The following is a 14,290-nucleotide window of genomic DNA, read 5'->3' as shown; positions in this document are numbered from 1 at the left end:
TTTCCCACCCCCAAAGGCCATATGCTTACGATCATATTGCAAATAATGCATCATCTGGCTGTGTAACTTAGTCAAAATAACATTCTACCTTTAGTAGATGTGCATGTAGCATTTTAACTGGTTACTCACAGTGCAAACTTGTACTCAGTGCAGTTTTACTCAGAAGTAACTACAGTGGTACCTCGGGTTAAGTACTTAATTAATTCCAGAGGTCCGTTCTTAACCTGAAACTGTTCTTAACCTGAAGCACCACTTTAGCTAATGGGGCCTCCTGCTGCTGCTGCGCCGCCGGAACACGATTTCTGTTCTTATCCTGAAGCAAAGTTCTTAACCCGAAGCACTATTTCTGGGTTAGCGGAGTCTGTAACCTGAAGCGTATGTAACCTGAGGTACCACTGTACAGTCGTACCTTGGTTGATGAACAGCTTGCAACTCGAATGTTTTGGCTGCCGAATGCCACAAACCCAGAAGTGAGTGTTCTGGTTTGCAAACGTTCTTTAGGACCCCAACATCCGACACGGCTTCCGAAGCTTCCGATTGGCTGCAGGAGCTTCCTGCAGCCAATCAGAAGCCGTGCCTTGGTTTCCAAATGTTTCAGAAGTTGAATAGACTTCCGGAACAGTTTCCGTTCGACTTCCGAGGTACCACTGTATTAAGATTAGTTTGTATTAAGCAGGTTCAAAACTGCAACCTTAGTTGGTCTCATGGTCAAACTTAACACAACCAATTGAGCAGAAACCTTCAAATAATGGCCAGTATCTTAAGGTTTCACTATATCACTAGGAAGAACGAATTAAAGCAATCCAGCACAGACAAAACTAGGCATGCTAAAATCCACTGAAATCAATGGGCTTAAGTGGGCCCATGTGCTATGTATGCCATGGCAATTAAGTCTTGCATACAGTTTTTGAAGGAACAAATATTCACACCACATGCTATGTGCCACTTTGGTATGCTACGTGCAGAGGGGCATATAACTCTTATTATAAGTAAGTAAATAAATAAATCTGAGAAAAGTATGCCATGCAAAAATGCATCTCCAGTTAAAAGGACGTGAAGCAGCCTGTGCTGAGAAAGTCCCCTGCCAAAGGCTCTGGAGAGTTGCTGCTGTTTATTTTATTCCTCTACAACCCAACTCCACTTGACAATAAAATAGAAAAAAAGAACTATAATACAACTAAATAAATCAGTATAAAAAGTACATAGAAGTTAAAATAAATGATGCATAACACAGACCATATAACAGTATTAAAGATGAAGAAACAAATGTGCAATAATTAAAACCAAAGAAACAAAGTAGACAAATTGGGCTTGGGAGAAAAGCTTTCAGTGGATGTTGAAAGTATAACAAGGTTGGGTCTTGTTTCATTTCTAATGGAAGAGAATTCTAGAGAACTGGCACCACAGCTCTAAAAGCAGGTTCCCGAATCACAGTGTGCGTTACCATAGGGATGTGTGGCACATTGAAACAGATATTGGACTCCACGGGCAAATCCCTCATGGGCCTGGAATAAGACAACTACTTAAGTGAGAGCACTGAGCAGGGATGTGGAGTATGTGGCCCTCTAGGTGTTACTGGACTACATTTCCCAGCATCTCTGACATCTGGCATCCTTGGAAACTACCTAAAACTGAAACCAGCTTTAGTCAGACAGGTCACTAGATGCCCAGTGACTTGTGAATAATCCCAAGGAAACAGAATGGAATGCTGCTCGCTAGTTCTAGCTACCCTAAAGGGGAGACCATTCTTATTCTTACTATTATTATTATTATTATTATTATTATTATTATTACTATTATTATATAATTTGTACAGAGTGAACAAAGCCCTAAGTCTCTGTGTCATGCATTATTAAACACCCATACAACCACCCTTCCCAGCTGAGTAGTTTGCTGCACCAGAGATGGGAGTTTCTGAACTACTTGAAGGCCTCAGCCTGAAGGGGAGCTTCTTTTTAAACATTTGAGCCTTTTTCTCACTATTCATCTGTGTTCTCTCTTCCCAGTTCCTGCAAATGGGTCCAAATTCCATTCTCCGGTAAAGATCTGTAATGCATTTGGCCTCAATGCTATCACGAGCACCATAGGTTCCTTTGGCCTATCCTTGCACAGCTGGTCTTTATCCACATCCTTAATATCATATATAAATGCACATGTACGGTGACTCCAGCCCATAAATATTTATGGCAAAGGAAATGCAATGCACTGTGTGGAGGAGTTGGGTAAAAGGAGCTGTGAGAAGAATGCCAGGTGTCACTTAAGTTTCCCCTTCCCCTGCCAGACAAAGGAAGCACTCAGGTGACCCCAAACTAAAGACAGTGATTTTCCCTGTAGCTATCTAGAAATCAGCACAAAAAGAACTAGTACCAGGCTTCAAAGAAAACCAACCAACTTAGACACGCTATCCTAAGAAAGTGCCTAACTGATAAAAGGCACCGTCTTAATTTCTCTACGTTTTGATATTTTTACAAGGACATATTTCTATAACAGTCACATGATATAGGCAGTTGCATTTTCAGTCCTGTTCCCAATGATCCCCCTAACATGAAACCTTTCTACAACTGCCATACACTGGGTTGACATCTTCATTGAACGGTGCTAACATTCAGTAGAATAGTATCAAGTCAACAGTTTGAAAACAAGTTACAAGGTGAAAAAAGGACAATCACTGAAACATTATAATGGAGTCAGCCCGTGAAAATGCTCTCACTCCCATACCAAAAACCATAATTGCAGAGGATCAACATGGCCATTTTGTATCAATTTAAAAACATTTCTTTAGTTGTTTTTGCACTCTTTAAAAAAAAACTATTTTGAGTTTATATTGTATGTTTGTAAATCACATTGAGATGTGTGCAAAAGGTGATTCATACAACAAATAAATATATAAGCAGCAACTTGGAACCAGAAGAGGAATGCACCTACCTTGCTGTTGATCTACAGGCAGGTGCTCCTTCAGGTAACTAAAACCAGGGCTCCTCAGTCAGGCAGTGCATGTCAAAGGCAGCACAGACCCTAGAAAGGCATGTAGACGAAGAGGACAAGATAAGGAGAGCTTGGACTTGCACTCCTCCTCTTCCTTTTGGTGCCACTCCTGGCCTAGCTCAGTGGACCTTAGCTAGCAGAACTATAGCAGCAGCAACAGTCTGTAACTTACACGATGAGCCGGAACTTCCATTATAAGAGGCAACAGCCACAACAGAAGAGTAGAAAGCACATCACATGCACTTCTGCTTAGCAATGACTCCCTTAGGACACCATCTCATTATTCTCCAAATGCGGTTCCCTCTCCAGAATCTCTGGTTCAGCCATCTATTCAGCGCCAAATGAGACATCACGTGAGAGATCCATGATTAATCTCCTGACATATTTGTTATGACTTTAAAGCAGTCATGGTGAACTTCAATTTGACTGGAGCAGTGTTGCTGGAAAGGGGGGGGTGATATTTGGACCTTTCCCCTCATGTTGTTTTCCTGGTTTACATGATCCCCACCCCATCAGCTGCTTTTTTGTCCTCCAGGAAGACAGGCACAACTGCTCTGATCCAATACAGACTACTCCCATCCTGTTTTAAAAGGGGGGAAAATCCAGGAATTCCAAACATGCGTAGCTTACTCTCTCAAAACATCTCCCCCACCCCTTTAACAATCTAGTGTTTGTCTCTGCCTTTTTTCTGGCTTCCATTCTTTCCCCCTAAGAGTTACTCAACCTCCATTACAAATGGGCTTCATTCCACTTTCCTTCTGTCACGTAGATCATCCCTAGACTCCTGTCCTAGCCACTATGACAGATTAGTCACAGAGATGGGTGTGCTACGTGGTAAGGGAAATATAAACTAAGTTGATTCCAGATTAGTTTCCATGGTCATTTCCACATTTGTTTTAGATATTAGTTTTTTAAAACACATTTCCCTTTTTAATCTTCAGAATTTTCAGATGTGTATTGATTCTGCCTTCAATGTGTACACTTGGCTGTCCCAGTATTTCATGGCAGCAGTGGCTACATCACATTGCTTCCATTCCTTTCCCACAAACACTCTGGCTGGCAAGAGTCCATCTCTGCTGAGAGTCCTGCTAAGTTCTCAAATATGACAAATGTTGTACACTGGACTGTTCCCATAATGTTGCTGGCAAGGATCTCCCCCACCTCCAAATTGATGATCAGTGTTGTCTGCACTGACAGCACAAAAATTAGGGAAGAAAAAGAGACAGAGGATGACCAGAATTGGTCCCATTAGCCAGAAAGAGATCAGCACAGATGAAGCTGGTAGAACCCTGTGAATGTGTATGTGTGTGAGGCTCTTGTGTCTCTTGACCAGTGGGTTTAGACACGGAAGTCTATTCCTTTGCATGAATGTATTAACTTTCTCTACTTTAGCTACAAACCTAGGAGCTTTGAGACGAGCTCTCTCTCATCTGATTTGGACATTATAATACAAATGCTCTGAAAATTATAGGAGACTTGACCAAGCACTTGTTTTATGAACCCTCACATCCCATGTTTTCATGGAGGAGTCGACAACATGCTTTGCTCATAGAAGCTCCCAGGAGCAATCCTTGGCACCTCCAGTTAAAAGGATCACTGAAAGATCCATGCCTGAGATCCTGGAGAGTTCCCCACCTGAACTGGGTGCCCATATTTATCAGCCTTCAGTGAGCTCCAGATCTTTGCCGAACTTGGTGGTTTGTATCCCACTTGAACTATGTCAGATGCCTCTTGGAGCTCTCCAAGGTCCTGTTTCTTGCCTGAATTCCTGTGTGCTCTTCTGGTCCCACTGATGAACTCTGCCTAAATGTGCCAATTGCCTGTCTATGGGATTATGATAATGGTTAGGAAGGCAGTGGGGAAGTCAGGGTGGGTTAGTAGGTTTAGACACGGAAGACTCAGGTTCAAATACCTGTTCAATCATGAAGTTCGCTGGGTGATACAGCAAATGAGAATAATTTCATACAGACTGAAGAAGTTACAAAACGGCTGATCTCTGGTGCAAGTCCTATAACTATCAGTTAAAAAGGTAAAGGTACCCCTGACTGTTAGGTCCAGTTGCGGACGACTCTGGGGTTGCGGTGCTCATCTCGCTCTATAGGCCGAGGGAGCCAGCGTTTGTCTGCAGACAGCTTCTGGGTCATGTGGCCAGCATGACGAAGCCGCTTCTGGCAAACCAGAGCAGCGCACAGAAACGCCGTTTACCTTCCCACTGGAGCGGTACCTATTTATCTACTTGCACTTTGACGTGCTTTTGAACTGTTAGGTGGGCAGGAGCTGGGACTGAACAACAGGAGCTCACCCCGTCGTGGGGATTTGAACCGCTGACATTCTGATTGGCAAGGCCTAAGCTCTATGGTTTAGACCACAGCGCCACCCATGTTAGTTGGTAGTTATATATCAGTTAGTTGTATACAAAAAAGAGACTTTAGTGGGACCCTAGACACTAACACAATTATTCTGGCATAACCTTTCAGAAACCAAAGTCACCTCCATCAGATTACAAACATCAACAACAAAACAATGGGTTCCCAAAGGACAAGATTTATGTGTATCACACTCTGCCTCCGTTGAGAAGACTTTAACATGCTATTCAGCCTTATGATTCTATAAGACTATGGAACTGAAGGTACCTATACTATCTTTTTTATTGCTACATCTTTTAGGATCATAGTTTTCCACATAGTTTAATCTGTGGAATTATTTGCTAGGAATGTTGTGGAAGTAAAGAATAAAACTGGCTTTAACAGTGTATTAGATTTTTTTTTTTTAATAGAGAGAGTCAATCCAGTAATGGCGTCAAGCCAAGTTGGTCAGGGAATACAATCTCATTATCAAGATGTTCCTTTCCTTGGCAGAAGCTGTGAGTAAATGACAGAAAATGGATCATTCAATAACGACTCCAGTGCCTTGTACGTTTCCCCTCATGCACCTAGTTTTAGCCACTGTCAGAAACTATTTTGGCTACCTGTACATTGTTTTGACCTTGAAAGACAATTCTTGGAGGCTGTTTTATCCAGATGCCAAGCACTGGATTCAGCAAACCAACTACATGGAAACACAAACAGGCAGGGACTCCAAATCCAACTAAACTTCACAATCCATTATGGGATTTAAATCTGCTGGTCAAACACAGAAGCTTCTAAGAAGAAAAAAATTGCTGCAATTTCACTAGTTACAATGTATGCATGCCTGGATCCCCATGTAGAGTCACCAGTTCATAAAATTGGAATGTATACCTGATTCTGGCCAGGTTGTGAGCATGCAGAAGACCCTGCACATGCATGGAAATAGCTCACAGTTGAATGTTTGATCTGGCTCCACTGAAAACCACTGTGCTGGATGGAGGCATCTGTGGAGTTTGATATGTGAAGCCTCATTCACACCTGGCCAACTCATAACTTCATATACCTTGCAGTTCTCAAGTTAGCAACATATGCATGTGTGAATCAGCTCCAAGCCTAATGAAAGTGAAATTGTGGGACTAATCTGGAACCAGATCCTTCTTATTTTTTGTATTCGATTACTGCGTTTCACAACCTAAACCACTTGAAGTATAAAACTGGAGTTTATATAAATCACCCTTGTCAGAAGGAAGCCGGATCTTCTCTGGAACCACATTAGTCTGGTGCTATGATAAGATTTAACAGGGTTTCCTCATGCAAGTTCATTTTTCACCCCCAACAAGCCATCTTTTCTGAAAGGGCGATGCAGGGAGGGTTCAGGAACCTGTAGACAGACAGCTCAAGGGAGAAACAGGATAAAGAGGCTTATCTGCTTCTCCACAAACAACTTCACTTGCACTAAAACAGTGATGGCCAAACTTGGCCCTCCAGCTGTTTTGGGACTACAACTCCCATCATCCCTAGCTAACAGGACCAGTAGTCAGGGATGATGGGAATTGTAGTCCCAAAACAGCTAGAGGGCCAAGTTTGGCCATCACTGCACTAAAAGATAAGAAGAATCAGCAGAAACCACAATATCAGGTACAGCCCTTCTCTACCTATAGCAACCAGATGCAGCAGTGTAGGAAAACCCTTCTTCCACACACAAAGCTTGAATATTCCAGAGTAGATCCCAATCTACCTTCTGCCCACAACAGATCCAACCAATCTGAAGCAGTTAACAGTGAAATTTTATACACATTGACTCGGAAGCAAGTCTTATTGAGTTCAGTAAGCCTTGTTCCCAGGAAAGCCCAAGTAACACTGAAGGCAACGGAGGAAGGTAAGCACACACGTTTATTTTTCATGGAGACAACGCTACGTAAAAATGCTTATTTTCTGTTGGATTGTGTCCAAAGATTTTATTGTATATGGTTCAATATTTTTTAAAACAAGCAGACAACATATGGGCTAGTGAATGCAGAAAGTAATGATAGGACAACCAAGAAATCTGGATTTCCCCCCCCTATCACTGATCTGGCTGTGTCTCTCCAAACAATGATCTTGGCCTTGCTTATATTCTGCTCTTAGGACTGTCCAGGGCAAGATGTGCGGCTCTTTCTTACCATGTGTGTTCACTGCTCATCTCACAGGGGATTCTAGGTGCTACTGTAACGCAACCAACACAATAATGATCTGACAATCTGACTTATCTCCTTTTCTCATGTAAAAAAAAAAATAATCTATGAAAATCCTGTTGGGCCTATTTAGCTATCTCGAGTACAAACTGCTCCAAATAAAACACTAGGAAGGGTTAAGGTGTGAACTCAATTTCTCATCTACCTCTCCAAGGTGTTAATAGCTATGTCTAGCTGGGATGATTTCAATACTAATGCTGGTGCACACAGCAGTTGGAAGAAACAAACCCCCAGCTGCATTCAAAGAAGTTTCAAAGCTCCATCTTTATATGTAGAGTTTTCTCTTTTGTGATGCTTCTGGATTCTTCTGAACAGGAAATAATGGTGCTACCAGTATCCCAGAAATGGTACAAGGGTGATGATGCAAGCTTTCTAACCCAGGGATGAGGAACCTGTAGCCCCCAGATGCTGTTGGACCATAATTGGCCATGTTGGTTGGGGCTGATGCGAGCTGGCATCCAATAACATCTGCAGGGTTACAAGGTGCCCTCCCTTCTCTAACACCCGAAGGATTAGTGGACAGTGACTTCTGGCGGAATTTTTGTGTGCTTCCCCATCTCCAGGCATAAATCTTATTCCCCAAGCAGAAGCTTTGAGCCATCTTACAAACCGTGGCTGGTTTTCGTTGTTCACTATGGAACACCGGCTTTTGAAACTTTGTTCCAGGAAATGCTGGGGTTCTTTGGAAGCTCACCAAGTGGGGCTGGCACACGATTAAAGAAATCTTAGCCCATATATTTGAAAGTAGGTAAAACAATAGCTCTGAAACAAGACACATACTTTGTTTTAATGATGTATACATGTGTTCTAGCAGGTAGCCTTTTTAGGAGAAACATTGTCTCCTGTGTGAAAGAAAGGAATGCCTCCTTCAAGACATTACTTGCCACCTGTAGTTTTAATAAGCTTTGGTTGTATCCGTAACAACTTTTTTATTTTAAAAATATGCTGCCTGGTTTATTGGAGGACACTGTTTTAATTGCTTAAAATTGTTTTCCATCCATTAATCTTAACAGATTGATTAAACATTGCACCCTATCATAGTTGAGAAGATCAGTAAAGATGGAAAAGCTTCCCTAAATTGCAACATGACTCTGCTACCAACCTTAAGCTGCAGTTCTCACAGCCAGAGAAGAATACTAGATGTGTTAGGTGTTGTAGTCCTGAGAGGACAAAAATGAGGTTCACTGCATTTGGCTGGTGCTCTGTGATAACTGACTGTGTACATTAAATCTTGGTCTAAATCAAAGTAGAAGCATCTTACAGCAAATCCTTGGCAGTCAAGTCAATGAGGATGAAATGATAAACTGAAGGTACACAGTTTGAAGATCACTAATACAGAGCATATACACTTTTATGTATTTGAAACAGGTTGCTCTCCACATAATCTGTACAACAGACAACTCACTACTCTTATCATCTAGTTCACTGCCACAGGTGCATTCAGTTATCATGTTTTCTGCTGAAAGCATCAACATGTTGTCACCATAATTTATGCGCTCCATAAGATATCCACAGATTTTTGCCACATGTCTGTATTTCTGGTTCACGGCCAGCTTAGGAACATGGTTTGGGATAAATGACACAATAAGGCAAGACTCCAAAAATTACCAGCTGTCCAAATATTTTTGTTCCACATAAATATGTGCTTGCCCTACTCACTTCATCAACCTCGGCTTTCCCTTCCTTCCCCCTCCCTCTGTTGTTCTCTTCTCATCCCATTGGATAAGCAGGTGTTGCCCACAGTGTTGGAAAAAGCAAGTAAAGAAAGCCAGGTGAAGAAGGCTTTTATACTTCTGAACAATAACAAAGAATAGAGTGATCCAGACTACTTGGAAGAATTCTAGCACTCTTGTACCCCTACTTACCATAGGATTTCCCCCCTCCCTCCAATCCTATATACAAAATGCTGAATGCATTAACAGTTGTAGTCACATGATGAAAACCACAATTAAACAATACCACGTTACCACTACCTCAACAGCTACCGCAAGTAAGCACTTTGTCACACTCTGAAAGTGAAAAAGGTGTTCAGACCTTTGCCATTAGCTCAAATCTGATACCCAGTGCTCAGCAGTGCCACATCTGACCTGGGTAAAGGTGCCTTTGTTCAAGTATCAGGGAAAAGAAGACCCCTCCCTTTTAGTGCATTTTATGAAGTAGATTTGTGTAATCCTAAATAAACCATCTTAATTTATTATGGATAAACAAAGAGAGAACTATTGCAATCACTGTACAGATTGAACCAACCACCCCATCCTTCCAAACTGTTTTTTTTGGGAAAAGAGAAAATTGCTGCTGTTCTTCTGTTTCCCTTAACGAAGGTGTAAGAATGGTTAAGCGGAAAGTACCATAATCCATATTACTCTGGATGACATATTATTGTCATTGATCAAAGAAAGAACAGGATTTTAATCTTTGATTTATAAATAAACCATTGTAATTAATGGTTTGACACAGGTATGGTCAAAAGATGATGTTGGTACAAACTCCAAATCTTGCAATTTCAAGAAATCAAAGCAATTTGCATTTCTAAACAAAAACTACTATACATATTTTTAAAATACAGATTCTACATTCAGTACAATTGCTACTGCTAATAATAACAACAACAAAATCCCACATTTAAAGTAACATAATAATACATCTCTCAAAACAATGTACATAAGAAAAATAAATTTTAAAACAAAGCAGGTCATACACATAACAAAAAACACCAAGATACAGCTTCAGAATAAAACATTTAACATATATAACAAAACACACACACACACACACACACACACACACACACACGACAGTTGCTATTCCACTACTGAGATCTGAGACATCCAGGGACGTTTTCGAGGTTGTGGTTTTGCTCAAGCCCTGTGTGCCTCTTAAGGTACACCAGATTCTGGTAGGTAGCCGTGTTAGTCTGACGCAGCCGAAAGAAATAATTTTTTTAAAAAATTGTCCAGTAGCACCTTAGAGACCAACTAAGTTTGTTCTGGATATAAGCTTTTGTGTGCATGCACACTTCTTCAGATACACTGAAAATAAGTTTATTTATTTATTAAGGTACACCAGACAGGGATGGGTTGTGTGACACAACCAGGTTTGGAGCACGAAGCACCACGGTACCATGCATGGTGCTGCACCAGTCCTGTTCAACTACGAGCCATCTGTTGCAGTGCATGTTTAGATAGCCAATGCACAGATCTGATAACCGAAACTAAATAAAACAGAATTGCCATTCCTTCTGCAAGACACAATATAGTTGCATTATCTATGCGGTGAAGCCTTTTAGGACTCCAGCCTCTGTACAGACCTCAAAGCCGGTACATTTTTTTAAATCCTTCCAGGGACTGGGGGCAGATCTGCTTATACATTAAAGTCAAGAGGCCTTTATTTGTGTTCAAATCCCCATTCCCCCCTTACAGATTTTTTCCTATTTGATTCTGGGGGTGTGAGAGTGCAGAAGGCATCGATTCGGATTTTGGTGAGAGCCCCCCCCCCCCCAGTTGCATTATCTGTTGACCTCGGCTCCACCAGAGCAGGCCCACCTCGCGGCCTGTGCCTATAGCGTAGCACGGGCTGGGGGAGGGGCTTGTGCGTGTCTGTACGTGGGGGAATCCCACAGCACCCCACACATCGCCCCCCCACCCGCCCGCAAAAAGCTCCTTTATTACCCTGTTTATATAAGAAGAGATCGGGCGGCTGCCTCCTCTCCCCACCCCGCGCCCGCTCGTGTTCTTTTTCCTTCTTCAGCTCTCCTTGCCCGCTCCCTACCCCGTCCCAGTAATGAGGATAATTAACGGATGCGAAAGGCAAGACAAAAGCACCCCTGCTATTAATAGGAGCTGGGAGGGGAAGCCAGAGGAAATGGGAGGCTTTTGCAGAAGCCTCCATGACTGGAGGCTGGAGTGTCTGGTGAAGCCGAAATAAAAGGCAAAACAGCCCGGAGCTCTTTCCCCCGTGCACACACCGCAGGCGCGAATAGATGGGGCTGCTTGGCTTGTTTGGGAAGGGAGAGAGATATAGAGAGAGGTGGCTCCTCTCAGCGACACTAGCTAGGCCCGGAAAGCAGAGCCAGGAAAAGCCGCCGGGGGGGGGGGACTCGGGGAGGTGGGCGTCCGCCTGGCTGGGAGAGTCGCCCTTTCCACCGGCGTCCCAATCCTTCCTCCCCCGCCTCGGCGCGTCCACCATTTCGGAGCCGGCGAGCGGGAAGCGGCGGCGGCGCGGACACGCCCAGCCCCGAGGGGGTTAAAGAGGCACGCTTCCCTCGCTGGCTCGCTGCTGGGCAAGAGGCGCTGGGCCTCGCCGGCGGGGCGGCTGAGGGAGAAGCGGCGGCGGCGAGCGAGACGACAACACCACAAACAGCCATAACCCACCTGGGCGCCTGGCGCAGCGTGTGGAAGGAAAGGCTCCTGCGGCGCCGGCCGCCCGGGTCGCTCCGCGGAAGGGGGCGGGGAGCGGAGTCGCAGCAGGAGCAGCAGCCGGTGCCTCGTCGGCTCCCTTTGCCCTGCACGGCGGCGCTTCCACTCCCGGCTTGGGCGAGGGGAGGGAAGAGCGCGCCGGGTGGGGGGGATCTTGCGGGCGTTGCTAAAAATAGCCGCCTCGAGCCCGGCAGGGAGGCTCGCACATTATCTATACATTGGTCGTAGCCGCGGCGGCGGCGGGCTCCAGACCATGGTTTCCTTGCAGCCGCAGGGGGAGAGCCGCGAGGCGAGGCGGCGAAGAAGGCGCGCTTTTCTCTCTCTTTCTCTCCCTCACGTCGTTCCTGGAGAGCGAGCAGACGTGTCAGGCAGATAGAAGGGGAGGGCGCGGGGCAGAGCGACAGGCGCCCTTCTGCACCGCACAAGCCGTTTCGGGGCCGGGAAAGCTCGGGGTTGAGCGACAGGATTGGGAAACGCTATAAGCACGTTTAAGGCGGTGGGGAGAGAAGAGCGGAGCCACCCATTTGCGGGAGGAGGAGTGGGGGAAGAGGCACTTATTTGTCCCTCCTGAGGATCGACCGCGTGATTTGGCTATCCTGTGAGATTCCTGCATTGCAGGGGGTTGGACTAGATGACCCGTGGGACCCTTTCCAACTCCACAATTCAGGGGTGCCAACTTGAATAAAATATTGGGGGGGGGGCAGGAAAGCCCCGCCCCGCCCCGCATAATCGTTCACATGACGCGCGCTATTTGAATGGCAATGCCCTTTTTGGGGGGGATCCTCAAATATTTTAGGGGGGGTGGACGAAGGGACCTCGGCTTCTAGAAGTTGGCTCCTTTGCTACAATTCTATGCTCCTGTTAAAACGCGACAGCCGCACTTGGTTTTCTTTGCAAGAAGAGCTCAAGATCTTAAAGCGGGACTCCCCATCTCCTCTTCCCACAAACCTACCGCTTTTGACCGTGCGAAAAGGCTGGCTTTTATTTCTCTCTGTATTAAGGTTGTTCGAGCCTTTGGGGGAGCGTGTACATCAAAGCCCCCCCCCTCCCCGCAATAGCCATTCATTTGCATCCTCCGGATAGGACGTTTTTCATCGGCTTCTAGGTTCTCGTCACTTGAGGGGAAAGTCGGGTTGACTAAGGAGCGAAATGAGACAATAAATAATAAATAAGTTTTCCACAGAATTTTGATGAGGTCATTAGTTAAAATGGGAAGTCAAGCCCTAAGGTATTAGGAGCTGGATTTGAGCAAAAACCAAGACAAATCTTAGGCTGCCAGCTTTTGTTTTTCTCTGGCTGGTTGTAATGGGTTTCTGCTTCCTCCTGAAGAATAGTAGATTAGAAAATTGAAAAGGGGGGGGGGGAGAGCATTAAAGGAGGATATTTATTTAGGTTTTACCCTCCTGATGTTGTTGGCCTACAGATCCCATTAGCCCCAATGTTTTCTGGGCTTGATGAGAGATGTACTTACAACATCTGGAGGACCCAAGGTTTCCCCTAGCCAATTGAGATGTGTATCCCTATTCCAGAGGTTCATGGTTTGTAAAAGCGCATTCAGAACTGAATTACTGAAATGTGTTCAGAGTAGATCTCTGGTAGATCTCACACATGACTAAATTGCATCTCCCTGCTGTGTTAATGATCAGTTTGAGTGGGGTTTCCATGACAAGACATACAAAGCTCATGAGACTCTTAATCTCAGGGTCGTGGCTTTGAGCCCCACATTGGGGATGGGACTAGATTATATCAGATGGCAGGCCTCCTTGGAGTAGACCCGCTGAAGTGAATAGGCATTACTAACTTACGTTCATTAATTTTAGTGGGTCTACTTTCAGTAGAACCTAGATGGATGACCCTCTGTCATTCACATCAGTGGTCACTACATGACTGAATGTGCATATTTTGTCTATGCATAGACCAAGGGTGGGGAAACCTTTTAGCTCAGTGTACCCGGCCGGCCAAATTTGACAGGTGGTTGGGACCACCTACCTATCAATCAGCTGCCATTGACATCTGGTGATAGGTGGCCTCCCTTGTGCGGGGAAGATATAACTAAGGGCAGGATTGAACTTCTTGTGCATCCGCTGCTGTGTAGGGAGTTCAATCCTGCTTCTTGCATCTGCCTCTCCACCTGCATCACACCTAAGGTCGGGTGTGATGCCATGTATAGGGCAGGTGGGTGTAATTTCAGGAGAAAAACAGCTTCATGGGCCAAGTGGGCCAGGATTGGCCTGGGAGGGCGCCCCCCCCACCTCTCACACTCCTTTCTACATCATTGTTGCAGTGCCCCCTGCAGCGCAGTGCCCAC

General features: G+C 44.7%; 1 protein-coding gene across 2 annotated transcripts in view; it reads right to left on the bottom strand.

Moving 5' to 3' along the window:
• Positions 1–12,313, bottom strand: part of CPLX2 (complexin 2) — a 117,662-nt gene extending 105,349 nt beyond the window's left edge. Inside the window, exons 1-2 of one of the 2 annotated variants that reach the window (XM_028718396.2) lie at positions 11,938–12,313; positions 2,926–3,015 (exon numbers count right to left, since the gene is read on the bottom strand). The gene's annotated coding sequence lies outside the window, so the exon portion shown is untranslated. The remainder of the gene's footprint in view (positions 1–2,925; positions 3,016–11,937) is intronic. The other variant, XM_028718398.2, reaches the window with a different exon arrangement.
• Positions 12,314–14,290: the final 1,977 nt, after the last annotated feature.

Source organism: Podarcis muralis, chromosome 2, assembly GCF_964188315.1.
Source record: "Podarcis muralis chromosome 2, rPodMur119.hap1.1, whole genome shotgun sequence".
Taxonomy (NCBI): domain Eukaryota; kingdom Metazoa; phylum Chordata; class Lepidosauria; order Squamata; family Lacertidae; genus Podarcis; species Podarcis muralis.
Note: the sequence above shows the minus strand (reverse complement) of the source record. Positions and strands in the feature narration are given on the sequence as shown.